The sequence below is a fragment of the Falco biarmicus genome, chromosome 6 (genome assembly GCF_023638135.1).
Source record: "Falco biarmicus isolate bFalBia1 chromosome 6, bFalBia1.pri, whole genome shotgun sequence".
Lineage (NCBI taxonomy): Eukaryota > Metazoa > Chordata > Aves > Falconiformes > Falconidae > Falco > Falco biarmicus.
Genome location: NC_079293.1, coordinates 22,634,724 through 22,659,983, shown reverse-complemented (window position 1 = coordinate 22,659,983; position 25,260 = coordinate 22,634,724). Strand labels below are relative to the sequence as shown.

Below are 25,260 nucleotides of genomic sequence, written 5' to 3'. Positions count from 1 at the left end.
AATGTTGATAACACATTGATGTTTTTAGTTGTTGCTGAGCAGTGCTTACACAAAGTTAAGGACTTTTCAGCATCTTATGCCCTGTCAGCGAGAAGGCTGGGGATGCACAAGCAGTTGCACTCTTACTTTTCCAATTCTGTCCCCCATTTGGCTGCAGTGGGGAAGTGATCGAGCAGCTGTGTGGTGCATAGTTGCTGGCTGGGTTTAAAACACAACAGTGCTTTTTGGCACCCAGTGTGGGACACGACAGTTTGAGATAACAGTAAATCTGACTAGGAACACATTAGAACAAATTTGTTATAAGCATTCATTATGTTAGTTCAATAGTCACTGACCACAATGTTGATTTATTTGCTCAGAGTTGGTGTGCTTTTCTTATAGTGTCATGTAGTAGCTTACTTGCAGTATATGCTCCCTGATCATATAATTTTAGATTCATAGAATCATTTTATGTTGGAAAAGACCTTTTAAGATCATCAAGTCCAACTGTTAACCCAGGACTGGCAAGTCCACCACTAAACCATGTCCATAAGCACCACATCGACACGTTTTTTAAATACTTGCAGGGATGGTGATCCCATCACCTGTGCTGTATATCACTCATGGGAACTGGGCTAAGGTTATCATGTTGTTGTACTGTGTAGCGCTGGCTTACGATATGATAGAACTACTGATCATGTAACTAATCTGGTATTTCTACTAAGCATTGCGGTCATCTCTGTACTTCAGGAACCATCTATTGGAATTAGTAATTATACATTTTACTTTTTCTCCTTGGAGACCCAATCCGTGGGGGAGACACCTCCCTTCATCTTCCCCTTCTCCTCCAGGCTAATTACAATAGTTCTTGAGAATTTTTAATATCCTTGGGATGTTCAAACGAGCATGTCCCTTTCTTTTGAATGTGTTCCAGGTCTTGTTTAAGGTTAAACAACTATTTAAGAGTACCACCCAGAGATCTGCCCCAAACTGGATAGTTATGATTGTCAGAGTATGTGGGATAGTACGGGCAAGTGCCTAGGACAGGGAGCACCTCCAATGCTTTGGAACTTCACCCCTAAACAAGTGCAGAATCCAGAAAAGCTAGTAAAATAGTTGGGAAAAGTATGCTGTCACCCTGGCAATTCCAGAGAGGCACAAATCACTGCGATGTGCTGGAGCCTGGCCCATGCCTACCGAGCCCTGTTCAACACTATTCAGTACCCTCAAGAAGAGAAGGTCTGTGGATCTGATGACAGAGTGACAGGCACTGCAACTACTCCAACCCTGGCTATAGGCACTGCCATTTCTTTGACCCCTGCAACACGTACTGCAGCTACTCCAACCCCTGTGACAGGCTGAACCAGAGAACCAAACCATGCTAGTATCAGTTGCCCCTACACACAAGAAGAAATATGTACGAAGGTCAGCTCATTTAGTTAGGGATGAAGAAGCAGAGCCATCGTGAGAAGAGGAGGAGGGAGAGACAGAACCCATAAAAGAAGCAGTAACCATGTGATTCCTATCCATGAGTGAGCTGCAAGATATGTGGAACGATTTCAGCTGTTGTCCAGGCAAGCACATTGTCATCTGGCTGCTCCGATGCTGTGTTAACAGGGCTGGTAGCCTGGAATTAGAGGGTAGGGAAGCCAAGCAACTGGAATCCCTTTCTAGGGAAGGGGGTATTGACAAAACAATGGGAAAAGGGGCACAAGTCCTCAGCTTCTGAAGGCAACTCTTGTCAGGCATGAGGGAAGAGTATCCCTTCAAGGAAGATTTTATGTCACCCATGTAAATGGACCACCAAGGACAGAGGTATCCAGTACTTGAGGGAATTAACTGTGCTGGAGGCGATTTATGATGACCTGGACAGCAAGCAGTTATCCAAAGACCCAGATGAAGGCCAGTGCACACAACCCATGTGGCAAAAGTTTGCGTGGAGCACACTTGTATTGTCTGCAGACTCATCGGCAGTAACGACCTGGAATAAGGGAGAGGAACAAAGGGTGGAAGGAATTGGCTGGCCAGCTCTGACAGTATGAAGAAAGTCTCTCTTCCTCCCTACGAGCCTGCGTCTTGGCTGTGGAGGAACTGGTCCAGCAACTCAGAATGGTTCTTCCAGGAAATTTTTTGTTCTAGTCTTCAGTGGGCATTTCCCCGATTGGATTAGAAATGCTTGTTTTACTACTGATCTTAGTAAAGGGACTTTTGATTCATATGTACAAGAAGTGAGTAAGGAATACTGTGACCAAGACTGGAGGGGCCCTGCCTTCAGCCAGCTGGAAGAAAGAGACAACCAGGTTTACTGAACTGTGTGGATTCAATGGCCTGGCATATCAGACCAACAGGAGTATAAGGCTCTGTTGGAGGCAGAAGTGAGCATAACTGGGAATGAGTGTCAAAAATGACTGGACCAGAGGTTCCATGCATCCTTGGCATAGACTGCCTCAGGAGAGGGTCGGTGTTTGGCATAGCTGCCTTGGAGACAGAGGAAATTGGGCAGCTGCCTGCCTTGCCTGGTCTCTTGAAGGACCCTTTGGTTGTGGGCTTGCTCACAGTCAAAGAACAGGTGCCAGTCACTACCACAACAAACTGGTAGCAATATTGCACTAACCGAGACTTCCCGATTCCCATCCATAAGCTGATGAGGTGACCGGAGAGCCAAGGATTGATCAGCAGAACCCGCTCACCCTTTAGCAGTCCTATACGGCCAGTACAAAAGTCTAACGGAGGGTGAAGACTAACAGTAGACTATTGTGGCCTGAATGAAGTCATGCCACTGCTGGGTGCAGCTGTGCCAGACATGCTTGAACTTGAATATGAACAGATTCAAAGGCAGCTGAGTGGTATGATACCACTGATGTTGCAAATATATTTTTCTCAATCCCTTTGGAAGCAGAGTGCAGGCCACAGTCTGCTTTCACTTGGAGGGGTGTCCGGTATACCTGGAATCGACTGCCTCGGGGGTGGAAACACAGCTGTACCATCTGTCATGGAATGATCCAGACTGCAGTGAAATAGGGTGAAGCTGCACAACATCTGCAATACATTGATCATATTATAATGTAGGGCAATACAGCAGAAGTTTTTGAGAAAGGGAAGAAAATAGTTCAAATCCTTCTCGAAGCCAGTTTTGTCATAAAACAAAGTAAGGTCAAGAGATCGGCACAGGAGATGCAGTTTTCATGAATAAAATGGCAAAATGGACTTTGTCAGATCCCAACGGATATAATCAAAAAAGTAACAGTTATGTCTCCTCCAACTAGCAAAAAGGAAACACAAGCTTTGTGTTGTGTTTTTGGAGAATACATATTCCAAATTACAGTTGATTGTAATCTTTTGCTATCAAGTGAACTGGAAAAAGAACAATTTCAAATGGGGCCCTGAGCAACAACAAGCCTTTGAACAAATTAAACAGAAGATTGTTCACACAGTAGCCCTTGGGCTGGGCCAGATAGGGCAAGATGTTAAAAATGTGCTCTACACCGCAGCCAGGGAGAATGGCCCTAGCTGGAGCCTCTGGCAGGAAGCACCAGGGGAGCCTTGAGGTTGACCCCTAGGGCATTGACTAGGGGATACAGAAGATCTGAGGCCTGCTATACTCCAGCTGAAAAAGAGATACTAATGAAAGGGCTTGAGCTGCTTTGGAAGTGATTGGTACTGAAGTGTAGCTCCTCCTGGCATCCTGGTTGCCACTGCTAGGCTGGATGTTTGAAGGGGGGGGTCCCCTCTACACATCATGCAACTGATGCTACATGGAGTAAGTGGATTGTACTGATCACACAACAATCTCAGCCACCTGGTTATTCAACACTAGGGGATCTGCCAGTTGGGCTGACCCTGCCCAATCACAGCTTTTACATCCACATTTTACGTATGAAGGGCTTAAAGCCCCTGTAGTGCACGTACAGAATATATTGGGGAAGACAGTCTGGGCTGTTCCTGCCTTGGACAAAGGCAAACCTATTGGTTGGATTGCTTTTGCTCAAGGAACTGGGTGCACTTGGTGGGAAATGCAAGGGCACGGGGAAGTCCAATGGGTACCTCAAGGGGGTTTGATTCTGGGTGAGAATAGCAGGTTATTTGAATTGTATGATGTTAATTGCTGTATAATACCATATTTCATCACTACTGTGGCAGCTATATGCCATATCAATGGTATAGTAGAATTGCCCAAATTAATGAAGCATGAATTTTGATGATAGAACTGGACAAGCACAGTGGCGATGGAACTAGAGCAGGCTTCAGCATGCAACAATTCAATACCACACACCATCTTTCCTGCCTTGAACAGCTACTATGACAGATGGAGTCCAAAGTTATGGAATAAATTAGCTTAACAGACATTTCATGGGGGTGCCCCATAGAGTAAGGGAATGATACCTGTTTGCATATGTCAAAAGACAGGAAAGGTAGCGGTGATTAATTGGGATACGTTGGAAAGTGGGGGACCTCGGGGCGATGTAAATGGTATAGAATAAGGGCTGGGTAGTGTCCTGGTTTCAGCTGGGATAGAGTTAATTTTCTTCATAGTAACTGGTATTGTGTTCTGTTTTGGGTTGAGTCTCAGAATAATGATAACACACTGATGGTTTTAGTTGTTGCTGAGCAGTGCTTGCACTAAGTCAAGGACTTTGCAGCTTTTCATGCCCTGCCAGCAAGAAGGCTGGAGGGGCACAAGAAGTTAGGAAGGGACCCAGCAGGGACTGCTAACCCCAACTGGCCAAAGGGATATTCCATACCATATGATGTTATGCTCAGTATATAAACTAGGAGGAAAGCTGGCAGGGCCGCTGTTTGGGCATTTGTCAGCAAGTCATGAGCAATTGCATTGTGCATCACTTGTTTTGTACAATTCAATTGCATTATTATTGTTGTTGTTGTTATTAATACTAATATTATTTTCTATTTCTGTCCTGTTAAACTGTATTTTATCTCAACCCATGAGTTTTTTCTCTTTTACTCTTCCGATCCTCTCCCCCACCCCACTGTGGGCAGAGGGAGTGAGCAGCTGTGTAGTGCTTAATTGCCAATTAGGGTTAAACCACAACAATACTATTGTTCAGGAGAAGAAAAAAGGTTTCAAGATAGGTAGATATATGTGTGTATATATATGTATAATTGCATGGGGTTTTTTGATTACATAATTTGAAATTATTTTTGTTTTTTATAACTGTTCATGGAAATGGGCCCAAACAATATCTGAGTCCAAATATACTTGTTTTCTGTTCCTGTTGTCCTATTTGTCAGCATAAAACACTATAAAAAATGCAGTGCTTTGGTGTAGTGACATTTTGATTATTTTTGCCACTTCATAGTTTCAAACAAAAAGCTGTAAGAAGCACCTGGAACGCTTTGGGTATTTCACTTGGTTTACGTGGATTACAAGAGTAGGTCTCTTACTGCAAAGGCAGACCAGCAAAGTGTCCTTGGCTAATTTCATTCTTATGATGGTGACTGCTCAAGGTATTTCTAGTCAAATTCCTGTCTATAAGGATGAGATGAGCTCTCAGTACTGCCCAAAACTAGGCCAATGGCATTCTTAGAAAAATAAAAAGGATGTAAGAGTATGCAAATATTCTGCTCTACCTGGCAGTCAAAGCCTTCAGATCCGGTGTGAGGCACCTTTAACTTTAAGATATGACTAAGCTGGAAAGACTTCGGGGAGAACAGCAAAGACGAGGTGAATATTAGCAACCACAACTGTGAGAAAAAACTAAAGATTTAGAGGGGGAAAAAAAAAAAGCAAGACCTGAAGGAATATCTGAATTAAATATTATTATTTTTTCTAAGTGTATTAAAAATTGTATTTTCCATCTGCTTAGTTGAAAGCAATGGCTGTTTGGGCTATGTGAGAGAAATTTCTTCAATTGCTAAGATAATTTAGCTACCAGGATAATTTACCTTAAGAAGGTTGTATTCCCTATCATCAGAAGTTGTGTTTTTGTTTTTGTTTTGTTTTGTTTTTTTAGAAAAAAATAAAAAAAATTAGGTACAGCTCAAATGTGCTTTGCAGAGGAAAAAGCTAGTTGTTTTTTGTAGGTGTCTCTCAATGCCTTGCCTACATGGATGACTGAACACAGAGCAGGAGATGTCCACAGGATTTGTTCTAGCATCAGTGTGGAACAGAGAGGACTGTGAATGGGAGGATCTTGGTGGACTTGATAAGATCTTGCAGTTTATCCTGTACGTCTGTCACACTGATGTTTCAGCTGATGGTATTGTGCAAGGACATCAATGGGAAGAAAAAGCTAAAGACAAAAGGTGTAGGAGAAAAAATAGACATGAAAAGAGAGAATGAAAAACATAGTTCATAATACAGTCAGCTTTTTTTGGCAGTATTAGAGCCCTGCTTAGATACAAATATTGGATAAAAATTCTGAAAATTAGAAGTCCTACAGTTTAGCCTTAAATTATATCTTGCTTTACAGCTGCACTAAATTTCAATATAATGCATGACTACTCTGTCTCTTTAAGCGTCGCACAGTTCCATTTCGTTGGCATCAGGAAAATGATATAAAGACATTTATGAAATAGCGTCAGAAACAGTTGTGCTTCCTGCCATTAGAACCAAAATCTAAAGCACTATCTGCTAAATTTCCTCACTGGAACTTGTAATTTTTCATCGCTTTTTAAATTAGTCTTATTTTGCATAAGTGAAAGAAAAAAGAAGCAAAACAAGAACTGTTTTCTGAGAAGCCAACCACATTTCTCTGAAACAAAATTGATTTCCAGTTTTCCTCTGATGCACTGAATACTGGATTCAAATAAGAAGTGATATTCAGTAATTATATAATGGGCGTATCTTTTCTTGGCCATTCAGTACATAGATTTGGGAGTGGAGGGTGAGGAGGGAAGAGAAATATAAGCAATAGAGAACATACATGTCTGTAAGTGGGGATACAAAACTGGGTGTGTCGTATTTTTCAAGGGATAGTCAGAAGGGTTGAGCGCATCCATTTTCTGGATGCGGTGCTGAGGTGACAAGTTATCTCCAGCACAGCTTCTCGCCTTTGCATTATTATTTCGTGTCACACTGTCAGCTTCCATATATCTCAGTCAAAACTCATCCAGGTTGGACTCCATAATCTGGGTAAAACCCTGTTGAGAGCATGAAGTACTTTGAAGTGTAGTTAATAAAGCTATTAGATACCATCTACTATTTTCTCTAAATTGATTTAAAATACTACTAATACTGTGTTGTCTTAGTCTTGCTATGTTATATAGCTAGCATGTATTTTGAGTTGTAATTTATTTGTAATGGCTACTTTGTATCTTCCATCTGGCCCATATATTGTTTTCTTTATTGTATGTAGTTCTTTATTGTAGTTCTGGATTTTATTGTACTTGAACCAGCCATACAAGAAAAGGATATACAAAGCAAGGAAAGGTGAACGTGTTTAGCAGAATGCTTTATCTTCATTCTAATTTAAAATTGAATTTGAACTCAGCTTTTTGGACAAAGAACATTGGCATTTACATGTCTGGGTTTATTATTTTGGGGTTTACTTATATTTTAGGTTAAACAAGAAAAACTATTTAAATGTTATATAATGGGGGGGTGGGAGGAAGAACTTGTGTCTTTGTGATAAATTTATTTCTTAAAAAAATCCTATGTCCTGTTTTGTCAGCAAGTTCTTGTATCTGGGAAGATTGTCTCTGTTGGCTAGACAAATTCAAAATGATAGAGTAAGATTCATAATATAAATACAGGTTTTCCTTTTTCTGTTGATTTATTGGTTCCCAAATCTGTGAACACTTGGCCATCTTAGTCATTTTACTATTGAGAGACAATGGAAAAAAAAAAAAATTGCTCACATGTGTGAGTGTTTGCAAGAATGAACATCTTTGTTAAGAGCAGCTGCTTAGCAACATATTAAAAAGAAAGAATACCTCCTGTGAAAGTATCACTATGATACTTAAATCGGGTATGTAGTGGCATAATCCTTTACTAGGGATTGTGAGGAGAGGCTTAAGAAATATCTTTGTGTGAAGTGTGGTAATGTTGCTGCTCCTATTCGATCACAATGCACAGTAGCTTAAGTGCTTTCACTTTAGACATAATTTCATCCAGCGTAGGCATGTGAAAGTCACTTCTCAGAGGCTGAGATTTCATGATTCTCTTAAGCCAATCTACAGGCTGCCCAGTCCTGAAAAGAGCAGCCTTGGCTTACCTGCATTTGGCCATGCGTTTCCTCTTCCCTTGTGCCTTACATTCATCGTTATAATTGGCAGGAGACTTGGATCAAGGGACTGGTCTTATAAAGACTTAATTTTATTATTAAATTTTGTTATTATTTTTTTCTGAAGGAAAGTGAATACCAAGTTGCATACGGGTCAACATATGTTCTCAACGTATGGTCAACAGTGTTATCATTGCAAATCAGCAAACCATGTGCTAGGCTATGCCAGGTATGATCAGTAAATTGAGGTGGTTGTTGTTTCCCTCTGGTGTATGTGAGGCTACACCTGGAATACAGTGTCCAGCAGTTGGGGCGTGCTGCTTATAGAAGCATAGGGAGAAAATGGGACCCCTCTGGTAGTTGAAGGAGCTGGATTTATTTAGTGTATTGAGGTGAATGTCCATAGTGGACTACAACTATCTGGAGGACAGTTACAGACAGGGTGGAGCCAATGTCTTTTTGGTGGTGCTGGGTGATATACCAAGGAAGAATGACTACAAAGTGCAGACTGAGAGATTCAGGTAGGACCCCATGAGGCTGATGGAGCACTGGAGCAGGCAGCCTGCTGAGGTTGTGGAATCTCCATCCTTGTGGCTTTCAGAACTTGGCTATCAAAGCCTTGGCTGAGCTGAATTCAGTGGGGGGCTGAATTAGATGACCTCCAGAGGTCACTTACAATGAGCATTTCTCTCTTGCCATGAATGTTATTGTGAAAAAGTAGCCTAAGTCTAAGACCTCTTACAACACAAAGGTATGGGTACTTACAGAAAGGAATTTACTGATTTATCTGATGCTAACATAGGTTTCTAAGGCAGGTTAGGTGGCTGTTTCTTTCCAGTAATTGGTATATCTTTTAATACTAGTTTAGATTTTGAATATTTGTGTTGAGATACCGAACTTTAGGTCAGCATTTCAGCCTAAACAATGATGGAGTGGTAACTTTTTATACTGTTGTCTTGTCCTTCATTGCTGTCATGTCACCCCAGAACTGAAATTGAAATTAGAGAATTTCCAAATTAGTACAGGTATTTAGTATTTAGCTATCTTCCAGTAAGATTTTTTTTTTTCTACCAAGATACAGAAACTTCTTTGCAGAGAAGTTAATGTTTCCAGGCATAGCTTCTTTACATGATTTTAAGGTTTCTGTATTTCTATATAATGTAAAACTACAAGTACTTCAGTGTGATGTGTATGTTTTATATTATTTTAATCTTGGAAACTTAGGACATGTAATCTCTCAACAATAACCATAGAATGTACAGATCTAAACAGACTGAATTACTTTTTTTCCTCTCCCTCTTTCACACAACACACATACACAGAGAGTCTTCAGGGAAAACAGTGCTCCATGCAACCTCCCTGTCATGTTGTTCATGTGTCTGGTAGAAGTGGTGGTAGTTTTATTTGTCACTCGATCTGTATGTGTCAAGCACAACAAAAAGGGTATCTAGTCCTCCCCCACAGTAGCAAACTATAGTGGGGAAGTTCATAAACAGAGGCTTACTGGTGAATCATCCACATCCATTAAGTCTGCTTCTTACCAGAGTAGAAGGAAGAGGTGCTGCTGCTAGTTTGAAATGATTCCCAGTCTCTGAAAGGCATACATTGATGAATTAAAACAAAATTCCCCCATGAACTCTTCCCAGGCATGCTGAAGTAGGGTAAGAAACACCTGGCTTGCCCATAAACATGGGACCTTAAACACCTGAAAGAAGTCCAAAAAACCTGTGGTCTGGCAAGGGTACTGCTGACACCTAGCTAACTTTTGGACAACTTTCTGGCACCAGTCATAGTCTAACTGCAAAATAACTCTTGTGGTTATCTACCCTGCTACAGATTTACAATATCGGCACTCATTTATGTTAGTGAGGAAAAGAAGGAAGCTGCTAATATGTACTATTGAGTGGGAACCTTCGGATGGTGTTTAGAGCTGCAAAAAAATGTCAGGCAGACTTGGATGGTAACAAACCAGTGAAGCAGTTGTTAGCAGAATGTAGAAGATCAGCAAAAAGTCAGAAGTTCAGAAACCAGGTCTCAGCTTGTTCTTCCTTATCAATCAGGATAATAAACTGCACGCAGACAGGCAGCCCCTCTCAGTAAAACCTCAAGAAGTCTTTGAATTAAAAGTGAAAAATGATCTTCTGAGCTGCTTCTTCTGCATCACTTCAGATTGTGGCAAGTGTGTTTTTCATCCAGCAGTGAAAGAAACAAGTCTGTGTTCTGAGACTAGGCTTTTCATGCTTTTTACAGTTTTGGGTTATTTTCTCAAGCTTGCTATTGGGGTGCTGTTTTCAGTTTGTCAGATCTGCTGGGGAGGCCAGTGAGTGTAGCAATAGACAGTTCAAATACATGTTTCGTGGGGCTGAACAGCATCAAATTTAATTCCTTTTGATCATGCAACTTTATGCTGTTTTAAAAGTAGTAATCCACCTATCAGCAACAGAGTTGCTGTATAATGTAATTTTTCTTATTCCTTTCCCTCATGCATGCTACAACCTATGGCAGTAGTAAAAAAATTATTAAAGTTTTTAAAATAAATGAAAGATGTAGGGTCTAGTACCATTACAACAATGGGTTTCTGTGAGACAGCCTCTTACCTGCATGGAGAAAGTACTTCTAAATAGCTGACAATGTCACAGTGGTACTATAAAGGTCACTACTCAGTGCATGTGTTTCATATTCTGTCTTTCTGGCTTTCTTGCCTTCAAGCCAAGATCACAGTTGAAGTCCAATCTCTTATTTGTCATTCAAGGTCCGAGATAATTTCAACCAGCTTTTGAATTGGATTTTTATACACCAGGCATGTTAAACTGTTTTTTGTATTATATACACATGTATACATTTTTATATAAATATGTGCCTGCATATATGTATGTATATTTGTTTCAGCGTCCTTGTTGCTGTTAGAGGTGTAATTTTTCAGCTGAATGTTAAAATGGAGATTTTAGAGATTTGCGATTTAAAATATACAGTGCTGTCTTGTTCTAGTAGGACTTTTTCCAGTATATTAGAATTATCAGTCAACTTGATTACACTCCCTATGATTTCGACAGATTCTGGTATTTGGATTCTAAATACTATTTTTGTTCTGCAGCATGATACTAACACCTGAAGTGGCTCAATCTCAAGGGATACTTTAAAATATTTACTCCATTTGTGTATCTATTTGTACATTCTGCAAAATAATTTTTAAGATGGCGAACTTCCAAATACTGGTGTGTGAATAAAATAGCAATTGTACTTTGAGACCATCTTTTTGTTATGATGGAGTTTTATTTCCATAATTTCTGTACTTGAATATTTTGCAGAGTATAACTGGACATTTACATAAGCTGTTTGGCTTCCTCCTCTTGTCTGAGAGGACCTGGAAGTCTTTTATGAGAAAGAAATGTAATAACTTTGTCACTGTGTGTGTTACCTCCAATAATAAAATATTAGAAGGCTTAAACTTTTTGAGTGACTGTTGTCATTGCAATATTTTATATCTACAAATACAAAAGTGTCATGTGAAAGCAAAAAGTCCTGCTACATGTATGCATTCATTCAGAGTCTATGAAGGTGATAGTTATATAAATGTTCTAAGACATTTATATAGTTCTGTTTTAAAAATATTACAGTAACGTGTTTTTGAAAGTTATTTTGCAGGTGCTGAAAATAGAATTGCATCTTTCATGCTATCTTTGAGTTCCTAAGTTTTGTTATGTTTTGATGTACTTATGACAGATTTTAAAATCAAGAAATTATAATTTATATCTTTTTCTTTGCAGAGTCACAGTGTACACTCTGTGGGGAGCCTGAAGGTGAGCTTATTTTCCTACTAATATTTTTCAAAACAGCTAGAGATGAAACACATGTACAATAAATTGGAAATAGTGTGCAAATGATGAGCACCAATGAAAGATATTCTTCCCTATATTAGATACCAAAAATGAATTTAATTAAGTGGAGTAAAGCACAGTACATGCTCCAGGCAAGAAATACCTTAAAGGATAAATATTCAATTAGAGAAAAAATTGAAATATTTACTACTTATTCTTTTGTATGTTTGTCAAACTAATTTGGGGTGAGAGAGTGTGAACAGATATTTAAAGAGATCGGTTTGAGGATGGAAAACAAAGAGATTGGACATAAAAGGGAAATAAGAACATGTTTTTATATTTAATACTATATTTACAGAGAGCTGTGAGATGCTACCATTTTTAGCAGGTGAAGTGAATAAATATTGCTTCTGGAATAAAGATAATTAAGCAATAAGTGTAACGCAGTGCAAATAGATACCCACATTAAGGTGTTTGGTGGTTTGTTTTCTTTGGGTTTTTTCCAAGTGACTAATTAAATGCCAAGGTGAGATCCACAATTTACCTAAATGAACACTGAGGGGATGAGATTATGATTTTTAAAGTAGGCCATTATTTAGGAAAATCTCTCTAATTTGTTTATTTACTAACATTGGTGCTCTTATAATGTCAGAAAGCTGACCTTAGTTGCAAATCAACCATCTGGAGTCTTTCTAAGGAACAGACTTCAAAAAAAGCAAATGTAAATGCTGGAGTAAAGTATATTAATTAAAAAATAAAATTATAGATTCTAGGCTGTTCCCGAAGACATTCAGCTTTCTATCTTGAATAGTTTCTCAAAAAACAATTTAAACTTCTAATAGTTTTTAAATTTAGGAGGGAGAAGTTATTAATAGGTGAATCCTGGAAGTGAAAGTCTTTGGGACCTTGCAGCTAATGAAATAACTCAGTAAATTAAACATTAATTATCTGATTCTCCTCCTTTATCAACTGGCAAATAATTGTTTCAGAGATTTGTTTTGACATTGCATTCTCTTAATAAACAGTCAATTCTTGATTTGTTCATTTTCTTTGTCCTTTGTTTGATAAATTTATAATAGCACAAATATTCATATGAAAAGGAAAACAAGACAGGTGTTTGTTTGCCTTTCATGAAATACTCCTTTCATGATAAGGTTGTCCAACTTTAAAGTTATGCATTGGATTAGTTCTGGTTTATTACATGCTGTGCCTGCTTTATAACAATAATTCTCCTTTCTTTTGATTACTGCTTTTTCATACCTGTTCAGCTTTGCAAATTTTAATAAATGTACATGGACTTTGAAAAAAAAAATTAAAAAAATAAAATCAGTAATAAAAATGTTTAACATTTACGACTAAAAACTCACAATCAAAAGATAATTATATGTATTGCCGTAGAAACAGTCCTCAAGAACATAATGTTCAATTTTTAGCTAAGTAGAAATGAAGTTCCCCAGGATTAAATGTCTCCTGGATCACCATACTCTCCCCTCAAACACAGTATTACTGGAATGCTAATTGTTATTTTTCTGCCTCAATTTTAAAAACAGTGACATTAATGTCAGCTTCAAATCTTGAGTTTTTTCCTTGCCAGTTTAGCACAATTTCTGATCTAACGCTGAACGTTCACAGAAATGTTATATGTGATTTTGTGATGAAGTAGTTGATCAATAGATATGACTTTAGTTTTTAGGCCATTCTAAAACAAATTCCACATCTCTGTTGTGTAAATCAAAACTGAAAAGCCAGCAACTCAAACCTCCAAAAATATAATTTTATTCTGGAACATTCTATAAATTTTGCTATGGTTTCATAGTAAATTAATTGAATTACTGATAAAACTAGGAAAGAAAAAAACTTTTTTCAACTTTTTGCAGTATTTTAATCAGAATTTCTGACTTTTCTCTGTAGTTTTCTTCAGAAATATGAGATACTCTGTGACTTGTAGTTTGCATTTTTTGTATCTGAGGCAAGTTCAGAGAATATGTGCAAAGAACAGCTTTGTTAATGGCTGATACCATTTGCCTCTAGGTTCCTTTTTTCCTCCTTTTCATAAAAATTGAAATTCGCTAAGTACACTTTAGTATCTTAAGATGAATTTGCAAAATTGTAGGACAGATGTGCCGTGGTGTAGGCTTTCTATATTAATTTCCAAAATGGTAAGCAGAGACTTATTCATAAAATAGTACATGGGGATAATTCTCCCTAACCTGGAAGAGAGGAAGACAAGACTTCATGTCTTACCACTTCTGAATTCCTCTAAAGCTGTTTATGCCATTTATTTAAAAGCCTACAGGCAGCTAGTACTGAGTTTCTGACCATCTTCTATCTTCTGTAAGAAAGGTGGCAGAAAGAAATATTGTTGTTAGCCACAAATTCTGATAGTCAAATTGGTCAGCTGCAGTCCTCGCTGTCCTTTGATGGTTCATTCTTTCTGTAACCATCACTCCCCTTTCAAAACCACCAGTCTGGTCCTGGATTACCAGTATAGCCAAGTGTAATAGGAAATGACTGTAAAACAGAGCTCTTTGCTGGGGGCATTTTGCCAGGTGCATTTAGCAGTGCATACATGTTCTTGCACAGGTGTGGGACAATGTGGGTGTGTGTTTTATAGAGTCAAAAGATACCAGATATGGGAGAGAGATATAAATTAACAGAATGCAGATTTCATGTTTCAGTGTTTCATCCATGGAACTTGTGGATCTGTCTAAAGTGTGTCATGTGTCCTCCTTTGTAACCCGTCTAAAGAGAATGAATTGGAAAACACTGAAGTCTCTCAAAATCAGTCTTTTGGATGAGCTATAAAGGCTTATGTGTTTTGTTTCAAAACTCACGGGTTTGCTCTGTGTTATTGACAAGCATGTCAGCTACTATTCCTGTCACTGTAACATGCCTGAAGACCAGGAGGCTTGTTTTATACTGTGAGGAAACTAAATCAGGAGTAGTGGTCTAATAAATCCTGTTAGTGCAGCTACTTTGAGCTGCTCCATCTTCTGGAAATGCAAGAGCAGCAGCGACATGTTTTCAGACAGATGACAACAGTTGCCTTTGTGGAAGTGAACTGCAGCTGACAGATTATGCTGTTGTGGTAAACGCTGTGGTGTTGTTTTTCTTTTTTTTTTTTTTTTCCTTTTTTTTTCTTTTGCCTGCTCAGATTTTAAAGTGAGGCTGGCATGTTATAAACACGTGTCTAGCTCAGTCTTTGTGGCAGTCAATGTACTCTGTTGGAAGGATTGGTGTAGTCACTGGAAGTTTCACAAACAGTTATCCCCATTAATCCTCAAGCAGATTTTTCTTTTCTTTCTAACTCTTAGTATTTATTCACAGGAGGTTTTGAAAGGAGCGTATTAACAAATATAATTTTCTATATTGCCAAAGTAGGAAACAAGTAAGTTTGGTGGCAGCTAGGATTTCAGTAGAACGCTCTTCTTAAAGCCTGTGCAAATGGAAGCATTTCTTCCAGGCTTTTTTAATATCTTGCACAATTTCAGTAGTGACTTTACTGTTTCTATTCATGGCTTTTGCCTCTGTGTTTTATGATTATTCGGTGGGTTTTTTTCCTTTTTAAAGATAAATGGGCAATCCTGTATAATACCAGCACTTTTCAACTTTTGTAAAAATAGACACCTCTACACATTCTTTGACAGCACAAGGTTTATCTGAACACACAGATCTGGAAAATGTGGTTTTTAAAAGGAATACTGTATTGTATGTTTCTAGCGAATTTTGAGAAGAATTAATGCGATGTCTGGCTCTGTCCAGCATTTCACTTTGCCACCTGCTTCAACAGAATAAAATAATGATCAAGATACAACTTGTTTCAGGTAGCTTTAGCCACTAGAAACTATAGATTACTGGATCCAGGTAAAGCATCATTGTACACTCTACTTGGGCACTTCTCTTTTAAAACTAGAGAGCATGGAAAAACGTGTTTTTCCAAGTATCTGCTGCTGGCATTTATGGGAGACAGAACACTTGGAAAACTGGCCTTTGATCTGACTCTCTCTTGATGGTCTTAAGAGTTTGTTGGGTTCTTCTCAGTCTGAGATAAAAATCATTGGCTATGTGTAGAATTTTGTTTACGTAGCCAAGGGAGAGAAAACTCAGGTTAACACTGCTGTAGGTGTTAAGCTTTCTCTTATGTTGCTGTGATGCTGATTGCAATTTCCAGTTTATTTAGAAATATTCCATGATGAAAATAAGCTTCTCTGTGTAGAATCTCCTGATGTATTGTGAGAGTAGTAGAATATGCTGAGCAATTATGCCAAGAGTACGTGGTAGGCAGTCCTACCTATTGTTTACTCTGTTATCTGGTACCTCTTCATCCTGCAGTCTACATACAGACTGTAGTAGTCATATCTCATTCTGCTAGAGCTATTATGTGGCAAATGTCCTTTCAACTTCACAGTATTTAGTAATCAAGTTTGGCTTGCTATGCATTGTAAAAGATACTGATCTAAACAAAGTCTATGAGTAACAATACCGCTCTACTTTGCTGGGATCTATATTGTTTAACATCATAGAAAGAAGACACAAGTTTCATTACAAACAGTTCGATGAGGACCTATAATTAGGATGATAGTTAAAACAAGCAAAATACAAATATTTGAAAGGAATGAGATGGAGAGTACAATGCAATACATTTAAACACCACTTGTGCATACTAGAACTACTCCAGGCTGAAATACTGAGTTGAACCTTTGCTTCCCAGCGCCACCAGAAAGGAATATAATGAAGAGTTTAGGAATCTAAAGATACATAGTAAACTTGCCAAGATACACAAGAAGCAATCCCACACAAATGAATATTAAGATGGTTTGCTCTATGTAATTTAGTTTCAAAGTATATCCAGACCAAGTAAACAAAAGCAGAACAAGCAAAACTGAGAAAAGCTAATACTTGTGGAACTTGCTTGCCACACAATGTGACTTCTGTGATTGACCTCAAATTCTGTTACCACTGGATGCTTCAGTGAACAGTAAGTATGTTGCGACAGCTTTGGGATAGAGGGAAGATCAGGTTTTATGTATTTATGTTTTTTATACAAACAAAACCTCAACCTTTATTTTAATAGATAAAGGAGATACATCCCCTAGGGGTAGGTTATTATAAATTTCTTCATCTGTTTTTTATTAGCTTTTTAGTTACTGTAGTCAGAAACTGAATAACATACTGGGCAAACCTTTGACCCTGTGAAATCCTTGCATTCCTTCTGAGAAAGCCTTGTGAGTTTCTAAGAATCAACCTGCAAAGAATGAACTGGAAATATTCCCCCTTTCCTACCTTATCTAGATAACTGGATCTTTCTAGGTATATTCATATAGTGGGGTAACTCCAGTTCCAAACAATTCATAGTGTGGTGCATTAGAACTGACTGCAGTTATCTCAGCTTGTGTGGAGGTTTCTGTCCAAAGCGTACAAGGGCACTCGGAGAGATGGCATACAGAATTGTCTTAGATCTGACACAGAAGCAGAGAATCGTTTAGGTTGGAAAAGACCCTTAAGATCATAGAGCCCAACTGTTAACGCTACCAAGTCCACCACTAATGAGATGGTCTTTGCACACCCCACAGAACCAGACCAGTACTGTGCTGCATGTATTGCACACAGTGTATATGAAAAGCCAGTCATATCAGTGCAGAGAGAGCATGATATTATTCGTATTTTTATCCCCTGTGACCAGTGACAGTGAGAATTGGGGTCTTACAAATTGTGTCCGTTTAGAGGGGGAACAAAATGAAGTTAGAGATTTTAATGGTGCTTTGTATGCCTGCTAAGACTGATGAAGTCCTGAGTGAAAGAAGGTTCAAAGAGCAGGAGAAATTTTCTGCCAAGTAACCATCTTCTCACACCTAACACTGTAGAAAAAAAAAAATGTTTTACTGACCTCTCCTAAGGTCACAGAACTTATCTGTACTGTCAAAGTCTACCATGCACTTTTCTGGTGATTTTGCTGCTTTATTTCTCCTGTATGCACTTTCCTTCAACAGTTTTTACTAAGAATCAGTCCAGGTAGTTCAGATTCTTCCTTAACATCTCATGTTTTGGGCTGTGGTATGCACCTACAGTTTGAAATAAGTAACTGGTACAATAAGTGGTTTGTGGTTGTTAGACTTGCTGGGTTCAAGCTTGTGATAGCAACCTTAGAACAGTGACTTTCTGTTAGTAAAATAAATGTTCCATGTAAAAGAAGAGTTTAGAGGAGACCTATTTCATAAAGTATCTCAAAGTGAGCATTGGGGTTTTTTCCCCAGACTTGTTCTTTGGTTAAATTAAACAGCTAATAGTTCAAACAGCCAAGCATAGCTACTGCATGACTCCAAGTACCTGAAGATTGAGGATCTTCTGACAATTGTATATTATCTCACAGTAAATCCAAGTGTCAGAAGATTGTTTTTACTGTTTATTTACATTTTCAAGCTAAGATGCCAACAATTTTGTCTTTCTCTGAGAAGAAATGAATTGGTGCAAAATGTTCAGCAAAGTTACAGGAATAATAGTGTATATCACTCATTCACCCATAAAGTTTCTCAATTAAAAATAGAAGGGGTTTAAATATAATTAAATTTTGAGGATGGATTTATTTGATTTTTTTAGTAAAAAACTTTGAATGTTTTGAAATCAAAGCACATGGTACTGTTGATTTGTTTGTATTTGCTCAGAAGATGCATAAAATATTCAGTAGAATTTGAGGAATACAAGAAATATAAATAAATAATTGATAGTCACAACAAAAAACTCTTACTCTCCTTGAGGAAAAATTACTTTTTCAGATATGCCACCATTAGAGTAGTGGATATATTTCAGGTGCTACCAGCTTTGGTGCCCTGTGTCCTTTCGTTAATACTAGTGTATAGGGATCTGGGGGGGAATTAAGTCTGGGTTTGGTTTGTTTTGGTTTTTCTGTTTGGTGGTTTTTCTTTGTTTGTTTGTTAGTTTTTTAATAAAGAATCAGGCAGTAGGTAGTTCAGAAAAATACCTTAAACTTAGTAATATGTCATAATATTGTTGATGTTCCATCTGGGTAGTTCTGCCTCTGAATTAGACATTTCCCTTGGTTTCTAGTGGAAAACGATTACAGGCATATTAATAACTCCAGAGAATTTTGCTAATCTTCATTTCCCTAATTTTAACTTTTACTAATCCACACTGAGAAGTGACAGTTTTACCATTGTTAGCAATGGCCTTCAAGAGTTCTGTAGTCTTAATTTTTTTTATAGTTATGCTGTATTTGCTAGACCAACAGTAATCGGTAACAAAAATTGAAGTTGTCTAAGGAAGCAAATTATGGTTCACAACACATAATCCTGACATTTTTAAGGAAACAGTAGCACATAATAAAATCTACTTTGTCTAATTTACATATTGCTTCTTTTCCTGCTGATTATAAAAATTTCAGTTTATTCAAATTAGAAAGCTTCTTGCTCTTTATATGTACCACTGAAAGCTTAATAGATTATTGTTTCTGCTGTCAACGTAATAGTAATTCATAGTTATTACCTGAAGCTATTGGCATAATGTTGACTTTATTCAGTCACAAATGAAAAATTTTATGCAAATATGGGGGCAAGGTCTGTGATTTTTCTGCTTTGATCCATTTGTATGCCAGCAGCTTGGTTTTCAGGAATAGTCACATTTGTGTGCCTGTGTGAATTTCCTTCCTAATATTTAAATGATAAGTTCAAGTAAAATCACTGGTGGTATGAAATTTCTTCCTGATCTGAGTAATGCTAATATACTTTTTTTATTGACGCTCTAGCTACTACTCTCAGTGAAGTGGTTTAATTTTTCAGCTTCATGGAAACTTTTTCAAGTTGCATAGAAATATATTGCTATCATCATTCTCCATTGTGTAGTCTCTAAATATTGATCTACTGATCCTTTTTTTTACTTTTTGATCAAAAGGAAAGAAGTTATACTAGATATTTTTTTAAAATAAAATAACCTGAAAAATGTGGAGTTTGTACAAACTTAAATATTTTTAAATATCTTTCTCACTGAGATATGTCAGATTTTGCTGATTAATTTCTTTAGTCTGACAAGTTACACAATGTGCATTACTCTTGAAGTGTGCTGAGTTTTATATAAAGTGAAGAGATTAGTTGTGTATCATGATTTTTAGCAAAGATTTACAGTATAATTTTATTCAAACACTGTTGAACAGCATGTTGCTACTGTATTTTCATGTTGTCTGCGTTTGGGCAGACGACAAAAGTTATGTACAGTATGCCTGCTAAAAATGTAGTTTCAGAGAAAGCTCTAAGTGTTGAGTTATAGTTGAAATATTTGAAATTTTAATTTTCAACTCTTCTAAACTCTATTTTTATAGTTTGCAAGGTTATATATGGCATTAACAAAACCAGTTCTTTGGTCTATAAGGAATGAAGTTCCCAATTTTATTTAGTTGTACTGAAATCAGGAATGAGATATTTAAAGGACTAGGACCTATGTAAGCTAAGTGTGATATATGGTGATCTCAATTTTGATACGTTTCTTTTACAGACTTTCTTGTGGTAATTAAAGTTAATAATCTTAAAATAAAAGAAAAAAAAGAGGTTTATTTTAAGAAAATAAATTACTGTCTTTAAAAAAAGTTTTCCAGGCATTCAGCTGTCATTTATATTTAGACTAAATTAATTGTTCAGCTGTTTCTATATCTCATAGGTACATGAAACAGCTGTACTTAAAACTACATTGTTGTCCTTCTTTTTTTCATCTACTGATTCAATCTCCTGGTCTGTGCAAACCAGAAAAAAAAAACCACTCTAATTTAATTTGGACAAATAGGATGTAATCCCAAATGCAGAAGGTATTATTTGTACATTCACCTTGCATTGTTGTGATTAAGAAAACAAACAAAGCCAAATACAAGGACTATCTCATCTTTCCTTCTCCAATATGAATGAATAAATGAAAGGCTGATTTGATTTCTGGGGGGAAGAGTTGGCCTCAGAGGTTATAGTGTTGTGGTCGCTATTCGAGTGAGCACACATATAAGGTTGCAGATAGCACTGGTAATGTATATATCCTCTGCCAACAGTGAATAAAGTTATACATGTTATTTAGTCCTACAGAAGTCAGGACTTCAGCGTTTGCTGGAGTAGGGACCAATGTAAGGTTGGTGTAGCTTAAAAGATGCTGACATTTTAAATTACCCTTTGAATAGAAGTATGTATGTATATATACACACTTCTTTCCATTTTTATTTTGCTATTTAGGACATTTTTATATTACATGAGATGTCCTGTTTTGAGTAGTCATTAAAAGTATATGTCAGATTTTTTTGCTGTATGTTAATTTCTGCATTAGCTTGTTTATCTTAAAGATGTTGTTTTAGAAGTATGTATCATAAATGAGAACATTTTTTGCAGTGTGAACTGTCTGTGCTTTCCTTTTGCTTCTAATTTTCATGCTCTGCAATGTTTAGGGTTTGTGTATTTGTTCAACTGTAAATACTCCTTTGTACATATACGTAGCAGCTCTCTTTAAGTAGAACTATTATGTTTCCTGAATATTGCCTACAGCCTCTAGCTCACTGTATATTTTAGAAAGATACTTGTGTGCCTTTGTACGATAAAAAAACATGATGGATTTCTACCAAAACATGCAGATGTTTTTTTGTTTGTTTGTTTGTTTTTTAAAGAAGGCGCATTTCAACACTCATTCCTTATTGAAGCTACTAAGGATTTGACTGGGTAAAGTTGAGGTGGCAGATGTAAATGGATCGCTTTTAAGTTCTGCAGTGTATAGCTTAGCTTGGGGTGGACAGTTTGCAAACTTGACTTTCACCATATCACTCCCTGGATCTATCCTTTAGTCCCAGGCTCAGGGCATACTCAGATGGTCATCTGGCCCCTGACTGGTTCGTAAGGAAATGTAGGCCTGCTGTAGCTTGCAGCTCAAAATCTAACGCGAGCGTTGCCCTACAGGGGAATTGACAGTATCTTTGCCACCTTTTAGGAAAAAGTGAAGCTAATTCTAGATGTAAATTTGAACACCAGTGAGATACGAAATGCTGTATAGTATCACAGGATCTTCTGTATGCAAGATTAAGTTACTGTTTCTCAATCAGTGTTTAGTTCTTCAGGGAAGAGGAAAGCTCTTAAAAAAACCTACCACCGCATACTGGGACCTTCAAGATCGAATATTTCCAATCCATCTGTTGAAACTCATGCACTAATAAATTGTATGATTACTATTGCATGTGTGTGTGCATTTCATTCTGACTGAGCAGATCATGAATGAATTTTACTTTGTTTCTGGATCATCAATCTGAAAAGGTTAAGAAACAGTGCACTAGGAAAAGGAACCCTTTTCTGAAACCAAAAACTGCATTAATGTAGACGGTATTTCCATGCGGAAAGAATGCTGACTTCACCTACATTTGCATAAATCTTAGATAATTTCTGGCAATATTCACCACTACAATGTATGAAAATCCTGAGCTCTTCCCTTGTGCAGAACTACAACTGCTATTAGTGGAAATATTATGTAGAAAAATAGCAAGGACTTCCACAGCAAAGAACTTCAAGCAGAATTATTTAGACTTCTGTACCTGCTGATTACTTTCCATCAGCTTTCATCAAAATTCTAGTAACTGGAATTGTCACACACCTTATAAAATATTAAAGCCAACATTTGTCTGTAATAATATGTGACAAAGAAATGGCTTTGAATATGTGGTTGGAAATACATTTTGAATCTGCTGACTGACTGTCCCTGAAAAGGAATAATAGGAAGGCAGCAACTGTGTTTATAGCAATTAGCCTGTGCAGCTAAATGTTAAGCAAGCTCTTTAGCACTTGTCTCTGAAAAATATTTCTGAAAAATCTTGACCTGGTATTGTTCCAGTTACTTGAAAACTGGATTTCCAGGTATATCAAGAGGCAGCTTGTCCCCCTCAGTGCAGTTCCCACCCCAGTGCTGGTTTCAGAGGTTTTAACCTTGTGCAATATAACTGAAACTCAACTCAGTGGGATTTTTTCCCACAGCTTATTTTTCTCAGTGGTACAAATTGGCTATCACTGTATGCCTCAGCATTGCTTCGTAAAAGGAATATAGTAAACTGTTATGTTAATGCCACACATTATCAGTCTTGATTTGTTTTACTGAACGTAGCCCTTGAAAAGATAATGGGGTGAATGTATTCTGTCAGATAATAGGGGTTCAGACACAGTGCAATGAGTTACTTGGAAGAAAAAGAGAAGTTTTTTCACTGTTTAGAATGGATTCATTCTTTAATTAGAAACTTTGAATGTTGAACTCCAGTTTCACTAATGTCCATTATCAGACTTCTTTATGAGATGGGCTAATTATTAAAGCATGGAAATCATTTCTATTTCAGCATATGTGGAGACAGTAACCTCTTGGCATTTTTATTTTCTGTTGAATTTTCATTATACCATTACATTGTTTGTTTGTCAAGTATGTCACGACAGTGTACTTTTTAAGAACTGAATGTCTGTGTTTGCAAATCAGACTCCATTCTTAAAAGAAACTTCTTAAAGTGCTTCTCAGCTAACAAGAAATATTACGGTGTTGACATAATTCCGTCTCAATATTTTTATGTTTTAACAAGAGAATCCAAAACTAGCAGTGGAACACATTCCTGATGTAGGTTATTGTAATCTATGAGCTTCATGAACTGGAATAATGATCTCGGTTAATGTCATAAACGGCACCGTGTAGGCTTTATTTTTTGCCTTTTTCTCAGTAAACTTCAGTTCATATCTATATAGAAAAATTAATTCCCTTAATGATGAAGAACATGTGGGTGGTTTTTTTTGCCTTTGTTTTCCTTTGTATTTACTGTACATAAACTACTTTAATAATAATTTTGTGCTAGAAATAGTGATTTGCACCTTTCTGGCAATGGTGAAGCATCTAAGTGATTATTTAACCACTTCAGTATTTCCCATGTATCACAGAAACCATACAGAGAAGTTGAAGGGTATTCCTGAAGCTAAGCTAAAATATTTTAATTTTTTTTTCCTCTCTATGCTAGCATCCTAGACACTTTAAGATCAAGAAAAGTCCATGCAGTTCAAATTCTCTCATTTTCTTCTGTTATCTAAATCTGTTTCCTGATACCATGAGGTTTATGTGTGTGTTATGTTTTCTAGCTAGCCGGCTGCTGAGAGTTTAAACCCACCTTGGGAGAAGATTTCTCGGAATGATTTATTTCATGTTATAAAAATGCTCATAGAAAAGAACATGTTATGAGTGCCTGTGCCATAAGATTATTTTTTTTTGAGGCATCGGTATGTAACTTAGGAATTCTGCTTGATACCAGTGGTTTGCTGTCTGTAAAAGTTGGACCTGAGTGCACTCTGTTTTAAATATGAGGCTTGTTTATACTCTGTATTAATGAATGTCTTCATATTGATCTGAAACCTAAAAAAGGAAACACAAGAAATTTTTGCTTTAGACACAAGACTAACAATGGAGTGCTGCTAAACTTCATCAAGAGTAGATTTAGCTGTAGCACCCACAAACCAAGAGATATTGCCAAGGGCAAACTCAGCTTTCAAGTCTGATTTCCAGATGCTTGGTAAATAAGCAACAGATTCACTGACTGATGGAGGACTTCAGATAGCAAAGTGGTCAAATTCCACTGAATAAAGGAGAAGCCAGAGTTGTGGAATAGGAGTGAGGTTTTATATGGTAGGACTTGCACAAGAGCAGAATTGTGAAAACGTAAAGAACTTCTGAACTACCACTAAAGTATAGTCAAGAGCAGCAAGGAATGAAAGAAGGGAGATTTCTATCTGTGTTTTATTTTTATGACGCAGTGTAAGCTGTTTTTCTTGTGCTGGATCATGACTTTTGTCACAATATGCTAGATGAGATTTATGTACAGAATCTTTATCAATCTTATTGGTCTGTTAGCCTTCAATGTCTTTAACCTTGAAAAGGTGAACTCAGATTATCCATAAACTGAGGAGAGATAAAGATGTTCATGATCTCCCAAATCATCATAGCTGATCTTCAAGTTCTCATTCTGTGAGGTGATAGAGAGGCCATGGAAGGAGATTAAACACACCCATTTCTCTTACTGGGGACAGCAAATACAGTAGCAACATCTAGCAGGAAAGATCAACTATGGATATGATAGAAGATGTAGCAGAAGAGGGACTAAGTCCAACTTCACCACTGGAATTCATGCTCTATTTCATTGATTGCAGTTTTTTCCAGCCTTGTGGTCTCCAAATAATGGTGGCTTTAACAACTATGGTGAATTTGCTCCCATTTTACAATATCTGTGGAAAGTGTTTGTACTC

At 37.3% G+C, this 25,260-nt stretch overlaps 1 long non-coding RNA gene across 1 annotated transcript in view; it reads left to right on the top strand.

The window, feature by feature from the left end:
- LOC130151778 (uncharacterized) overlaps positions 1–25,260 on the top strand; it is a 181,941-nt gene that overhangs the window by 80,950 nt on the left and 75,731 nt on the right. Inside the window, exon 2 of the long non-coding RNA XR_008822708.1 lies at positions 11,930–11,962. This is a non-coding gene — a long non-coding RNA (uncharacterized LOC130151778). The remainder of the gene's footprint in view (positions 1–11,929; positions 11,963–25,260) is intronic.